We start from the raw sequence: 7589 nt of genomic DNA, 5'->3' as shown, positions 1-7589 counted from the left end.
CTCCAATCCAGATTCTCATCAATTCTACTACATTTAATGTGACCAATGGATTGGTCATGGCAAAACATTCACATGTTCTAAACCTTATCCATACATTTGCTGAGGACAGCGTGTTAAGAGTGTCATATTTGCAGGATACATGTCATCACCAGAACCAAAGCTGCTACTCCCTTGCTCCTGGTCTCCCAGCCTAAACAATTCTGAAAAATAAGATTTGTCTTTGCACTACAATGCCTTTGGCAGGATATCACATGGCTGTCCATGCAGCCAAAAAATATGATCTTATATTTGAATACCTCATCAATTTAAATCATCTCTGGCAACCCATACCTCTTCTAAGTTTGATATTTGATATCTAAAGTAAATACTATAATAGGCTCTGAATGCCCTTTTCAAAGTTCATGCACTCCCAGAATGAATATTTAAGTTGTCAAAGAAAGCTTGACAAGTAAAGGCACATCATCTTTAGCACTGCCTCTACAAATATTCCTATGTTCACAACTACAATGCTGCTTCATCTTATCACATCATAAAATGCTTCTTCAAATAGGAATCCTATGATCATAAAGCTGCAGATTGTAATGGGCAAAGAGAGTAACTCAACTGAAGGCTATGTGATCAGAAAGAGGAAGAATGTCAGAGTACTGAGAATGGTAGATGGAAGTCTGGATTTTATCCTGAAAAATCTCTTCCCCATCAAACTCACCCATCAACTACCATCCCAAGCCAGGAAAATGAAATCAGATTCAGAGCTTGAAAGAAGGAAAACAGTGGAAAGGGAGGAGCACTTTAGAGAAGCCTGAAACACTCCCTGGGTGGAATTGAAAGGCTTTATAATTAAGACAGTCATGCATTTATTTAGAACACTAGGTATATATTAAAGTAAATCATTATCAGTGGTATAAGTATGTACTCCAAACTGGCCTTATTCACCCAATTGTCCCTACAGAACCAAACATAAATAGCCTTCCATGCAAAGAACATGATGCATTTCTACTTTCTGGGATCTGACATTTCACAAAGAATGTAAATGAGGAGCCCCTTGTATGTATTTCAGATGTCCTGCGTGTTGAGTGTCCATGAACAGACTGGGTCATGTACACTGCTTGTTAAGGGTCACTGTGTAATCCAGAGGAAGTGACAGTTTTTCATTCCTTGGTTCATGTTGCAACATAATATATATGTATGCATGCATATTATATACATATTCTCTCCATATATTTGTATATAGGTGTTCCATTACCATGTAAAGAGTAGCTCGATATCTATTGTTTTATATATATCTAATGTCTTACAATATTTGTTATCCAAATGTCATTCATACTTTGTATGTAGAATGAAGAAATTTAAAAATTCTTGCTGAAAGTATCAAATAATATTCTGTTTTGTAGTTCACATTTCTCTGTTCCTTTCCTCATTCTTCTACATTTCCATCAACTCCCCATTCTCCCATTTCTTTCTCCAGCTCTCATTGGTAACAAAATGTCTAAAAGGTTTTTTGAGCACACTGGGCATTTGTGAGAGTTGCCCTTTCAATCTGTTTTATGTTGTGTTCCTTATCTTTAAGAACAGTTTATCAGAAAGTATTATATATTTAGTCGCTGAATCTTATTTTGGAGGGTATAGTGTCTAAATCTATTGATAGCTAAATACTAATTGTATTCCCAAGTATCATTAACACAGGTATTTTCTCCTGGGTTTGCTAAGATTGGATTATGAATGATCTCTGGTTTGCATAGTATACATCTTGGAGGAACCTGGGCTCTATTCATAAAATCTATTCCTGCTACTGGAAATTTACACTCTTCTGGTCTCCATCATTTAGGGTACACTTAAAGGATGTACTGCATGAATAACCATGCATACCACTACTAATAATAAATATTTCATGATTGGGATGCCATGTGCACATATCAAATTAGGCAAATGTATAAAAATCATGTGAAGTGAATAATATCATTATACCAAGCTAATATCCATTAGATTTTTTCTGGATAGAACTTAGGACAAATGCCTAAAATACTTGATCAGTTGCCTCACCTTGGTGGCACCAACTATACTTCTCAAATCCATTAGCTTTAATGATACTGCAATGATCCATGTCCTAATATCTACCTTCTATCAAAGATCTATGTATCATCAACCTGTATCTTGTAGCATTACAGTAGGAAGCAATTAGAAATTACCACCAAAATAAACAGATGTCAGGAAAACAATTTCACTGTCCTACAAGATACTATATTCTATAGGCATGACATTTTCATATACAAATGTATATTAAACATTTATACTTAGGTACAGGTAGAAAGAATCTTAAAGAGGGGCAGAAGCAGAGTAATCGCCCTTCTGAAATGTATTTTCCCAGAAAAAGAACCAGGGGCACATCCTCAGTGTTGTAGATTCAATCCAATAACATTCTTATGGGTATATTCATCATTAAAATATAATTATTATTATACTTGTGGCTTTAGATTACTTTTACTTAGCAAAATCTTACTTTCTTGAATATCTTTTCTCCTGTTTGACTGTAGAAGAAATGAAGTGAGCTCATGGCCTCAAATCTAATACAGAGCAGAAAAGTTTGTGAGCACATGTGGAAGAGCTCATGTAACTCAGGTTTGTTCATTACAGTGCATGGGCTCTGTAAGAACCTGCTACTGAAGCACAACAGGGCCCTGAGCTGATGAATGTGGACAGGGATGGACAGGAAGATCCCAACCAGACTCTCCTTGCTCCTATGATGAGATAGCATTTCCCTGAACAATGCAATGTGCCAAGCAGAAAGCAATGTCTTCCACATGCCCCGAATTAATTACAAGAACTTTTTAGGTGGGACAGAAATGGAAAGGGCAGGGATACACAATGCATATGTTTATCCACCTGTAGACCCAATAATAAGCATCTATTATATAAATCAAGGAAAAATTATTATGGCAAAGAGAACTTACTGTTTGAATTGGAGATATTTTTGGAAAATATTATTCCTTCTGTTAACGAGGTGTATGTAAATAGGGAAAAAGGCAGCAATCTTAATATCTCCATCCTTGTAATAACTCCGTTCCATCTGGAAAAAGCAGATCTGATCATCATGACAAGTCACAAGGAGATACAGCTGCAAAAAGAGCAACAGAAAAATCAAAGGAAACATCTTCAAAGTCTGTGAAAACCCTAAGACACAACCACAATGCAACATGAAGGGTCAAGCAGGTGCATACATATAGCATGTGTGTGTGTGTGTGCCTGTGTGTGATTCCTTGAATTAAGCCAATTTAATACTGCTTGATCTGATTTCTTTCCACTAGCTGTCCATTCATCCTTTTGGGAATCTGGAACCCTTTCTGCCCTGAGGCTCTGCAGCTCAGGGCTTCTGTCCTGGTGAAAAACACAAGAAGGAAAACATGTTTGTGAATCATCCTCTTCACCCCAGGTGCCAGTATTTCCTCCAAGTCCAGGGATACAAATACTCAAGGGCATAACTTCTATTAGTTACTTTTGGCCCATGGGCTTTGTCAATAAACTTCTCCATGAACTTTTGGCAAATATGCACCTGGATTGCATCAGAGGGCATGAAGGGAGGTATCAGGTGAGTTTCTCAGTAAGGTTTCAGACCAGAAAAATCCAGTGTAACACACTTCCAAGACCCAAAGAACAATGAGGCAGCCTCCACACTCCGTGTTCTGGGGAGCCACCCATCGCCTTGATGCCACACAGACCCAAAGCAAATCCTGTTTACAGCGACACCCAATAGGCCTTGTGGGTCTCAATCACTGTGGAACCAGTAATCACCCTGAATTCGGGAATTTCATTCTGTATGTCAAATCATCACATCTTCAGTTGTAAAATATGAAATCCTTCTACATTGCTGTTAACCACGGTAATCTCATGGTAATCTGTTTTCACACCTACAACCTTGGTTAATGCTCTCATGAGAACTAGGGACTTTTTGAGGATTTCTCACTTTTTACTATAAGGCAGACAGTATCAGCCAGAAGTCACCACTTTACTCCCACCACGACAAACACCAAGGGCAGGATGATGCATCAGACACTTGTATTTCTTGAACACAAGTGACTTTAAGGACTCATGTAGGACACCATCAGAGCAGCTATGGACCTTTAACACTTTGCAAAACCAACAGACTGTACAACACGACTGAACAAAATGGATAGCATGTCTTGTAAGCAATAACGATGATCAACACTGACTAATCATTTGTGCTGGCATATCAGTGTGAGGTATTGCTAATGGAGTAAATCTAATGAGGAGGGAAACAAGAGAGCATGGAAGAGAACACTATTTTGTTTTCCCTGATTGGTGACAACTGAGCACCAAAGGGGAAACCTGTTGAAGTGAAATGGACACTATAAGAAACAATGACCTGATCAGCTCTTGTCCTGACTCTAGATGTAGAATGTAATACTTTATCCTTTTTAGTATTTGTTGTTGTTGTTGTTCTAGTACTAGTGGTTGAACTCTGTAATTAACACACAATTATTCTTAGGTGTTTAAATTTTAACTGAAAAGTGACCCCTGTTAAATTTAAGAGTGGAAAAAGAGAGGGAGGAGATGTACAATTTGGGACATGCTCAATCGGACTTGCCCCAAACGGTGGAGTTAGAAATGTGCCAGGGGATTCCAATACAATCCCATCAAGGTGGCATGTACCAATGCCATCTCACTAGTCCAAGTGATCAATTTCAGTTCACAATTGATGGCTCTGATAGGTCTAAGAGTCAAAGGGATCACACAAACAAGACAAGTGTCTGCTAATACTAACTGATAGAATCAAAAAGGGAGAGAAGGATCAACATGGGAAGCGGGATACACAGCAGACTCATAGAATGGCAGATGTCCTAAACAATACTCTAGCCTCAGAATCAGCCCTTAAGGCATTCAGATCTGGATGAAGAGCCCATGAGAGTAGTGTAGGCATGGATAGCCAAGATACCATGGAAAAGAAAAAAAAAGAAGAAGACCTAAATGAAAGATCTCTGTGAGTGAGATCCCAGTGGAAAGAACGGGGCCATCAAAGAAGCAGGTACCTTTCTCTGAAGGGAGGAGAGAACTTCCACTTTGACTATGACCCTATCGGAATAAGATCAAAGTCAGCGAACTCTAAAGGCTTCCATAGCCCTGGCAACTCAAGACCAGAGCCTAGGGAGATTACTGACGCCATGAACAGGAGTGTCAAATTGTTAAGTCAGCAACAGGAGTCACTGTGTACTTACATCCCATGTGGGATCTGTCCTTAATGTGTTGTCTAATGTGCAATGATGCTATAACTAGTACTGAAACAGTATTTTTACACTATGTGTTTCTGTGTGGGTACAAACTGATGAGATCTTTACTAATTATATACTGAATCGATCTTCTGTATATAAAGAGAATTGGAAATGAAAAAAAAAAAACCTGGTGTTAAATTGGAAAAGGCATAGAAAATTAATTAATTTTTTAAAAAAATATTATGTAGGATCTCTGTCTTTAATGTGCTGTACACTCTTATTTAATGCTATAACTAGTACTCCAACAGTATTTTTTTCATTTTGTGTTGCTATATGGGGGAAACTGTTGAAATCTTTACCTAATATATACTAAACTGATCTTCTGCATATAAGAGATGCATATAAGATGTGGATGGAAGGGGTGAGGGAGCAGGTAAGGGGAGGGTTGTGGGTGGGAGGGAAGTTATGGGAGGGGAGGAGCCATTGTAACCCATAAGCTGTACTTTGGAAATTTATATTCATTAAATGAAAATTTAATAAAAAAAGAAGTTTTCTAACCTCAAACTGCTATCAATGAGATGCCTAATATTTTTTTTGGCTGTTGTGGACTGAAGGTTTGGTGAGGGGTGAAATAACAGGAGATTAGGATCTAACTTGGCAACCCAGTGGGAGACTGCAGGAGAATTGGAGCCCACACCAAGGGCAGCAGAGATTCCCTGTGTGGTCCTTGGGAAAGAGCTTCCGATCTCTGGCTCCTGTGAGTATATCATTTGCCTGCTAACTACCTCCAATTATGTTCAGCTGTGCAGAATTACTTCCCTTTTGAATCAAAAAAAGAAAGAGAGATTTACCACACCTAACCTGGGAGTGTCATCTTTGACACACCCTCAACCCTGAGGAACCAAACACAGCTCTCAGGCCACACTCATCTCAAGCCTCTAAGGCTCCACTGAAAGCAGACAGTCCACTTAATATAGAGCCATAGTGTAACAAGAAAAAACACCACAGTGAAGAAACCAAATATCTCCAACATGCTAAACAACAAACGCAAAAACTGAGGTAACAAGAACAAGGAAGACACTATGATGCCCCCAAATGAAAAAGACACCCCAATTCAAGATTATGAAGATGATGAGATCGAAGAAATGCAGAAGCAGATCTCAAAAAGTTGATAAGAACATTAAGAAGTTCTCAAAAACAAATTCTTGAACTACAGAAATCCTTAATGGACAAGATAGAAAATCTCTCTCATGAAAATGAAATATTAAGGAGGAATCAAAATGAAATGAAACAACTATGGAACAAGAAACTGTGATAGTGATGAGAAATCATAATGAAATGAAGAATTCAACAGATCAAATGACAAACACATTAGAGAGCCTTAAAAACAGAACGGGCAAAGCAGAAGAGAGAATATCAGACTTAGAAGACAGAGCACAGGAAAGGAAATAGGCAAACCAAAGAAAAGAAGAAGAAATTAGAAATCTAAAAAATATTGTCGGGAATCTACAGGATACTATTAGAAAACCCAACGTTCAGGTTCTGGGAGTTCCTGAAGGCATGGAGAGGGAGAAAGGATTAGAAGGCCTTTTCAGTGAGATACTAGCAGAAAATTTCCCAGGTTTGGAGAAAGACAGAGGCATCTTAGTACAGGAAGCTCATAGGACCCCTAATGAACATGACCAAAGAGATCCTCACCAGGACACATTGTAATCAAACTCACCACAGTGAAACATAAAGAAAAGATCCTTCTTGGCATTCTTGACAGGCATTCAAAAATCAAAGTTTCAAACAATCTGGACTCTAAAATTTCCAGTAAATCCTAGACTTTCCTTTTTCCAGTTTGGGCCCAACTGAAAAAATCGAAGGACCTATGTCTCTCATCTTATAGAGACACCAACTAATCAGTCTATTTGGATTATATTAGAAGGACTGTCAAGATATGATGTGGTACCAGACTGTAAGTTTCTATAATGGAAAATACTATTAATACAAATGTTTGAGAATTAAAAAGTCTAATGATCTTGTGTTACTAGACACGATAGTTATCTTAATGAGAAAGCCCCAGAGGCCTAAAGGGTTAAATACTTGCAAAATCCTACAGGTGCTTTCAAAAATACTGTGAAGTAAGCAAGTGCCTCTTGTTGGTTGATGAGTTTATAATTTTAAACATGGAAACTTAAAGTCTTTTGTCATCCACAGTTATATATGATTTGCTGCTCATAAAACTAAAGCGTTGTTGGTTCTGTGTTTAGCTGTCCTCCTATAGGTTCCTATGGACTTTTCCAGCCACTTTTATTGTATTCAGTACTTTGGGATGGCTCTGTAAACAGATGAAGCCAATAATGTGTTAACAGTACCAACTGA

This window comes from Lepus europaeus, chromosome 20 (genome assembly GCF_033115175.1).
Source record: "Lepus europaeus isolate LE1 chromosome 20, mLepTim1.pri, whole genome shotgun sequence".
In the NCBI taxonomy this organism is placed as follows: Eukaryota; Metazoa; Chordata; class Mammalia; order Lagomorpha; family Leporidae; genus Lepus; species Lepus europaeus.
The sequence above is the reverse complement of the archived record's forward strand: the minus strand, read 5'-3'. Positions refer to the sequence as shown.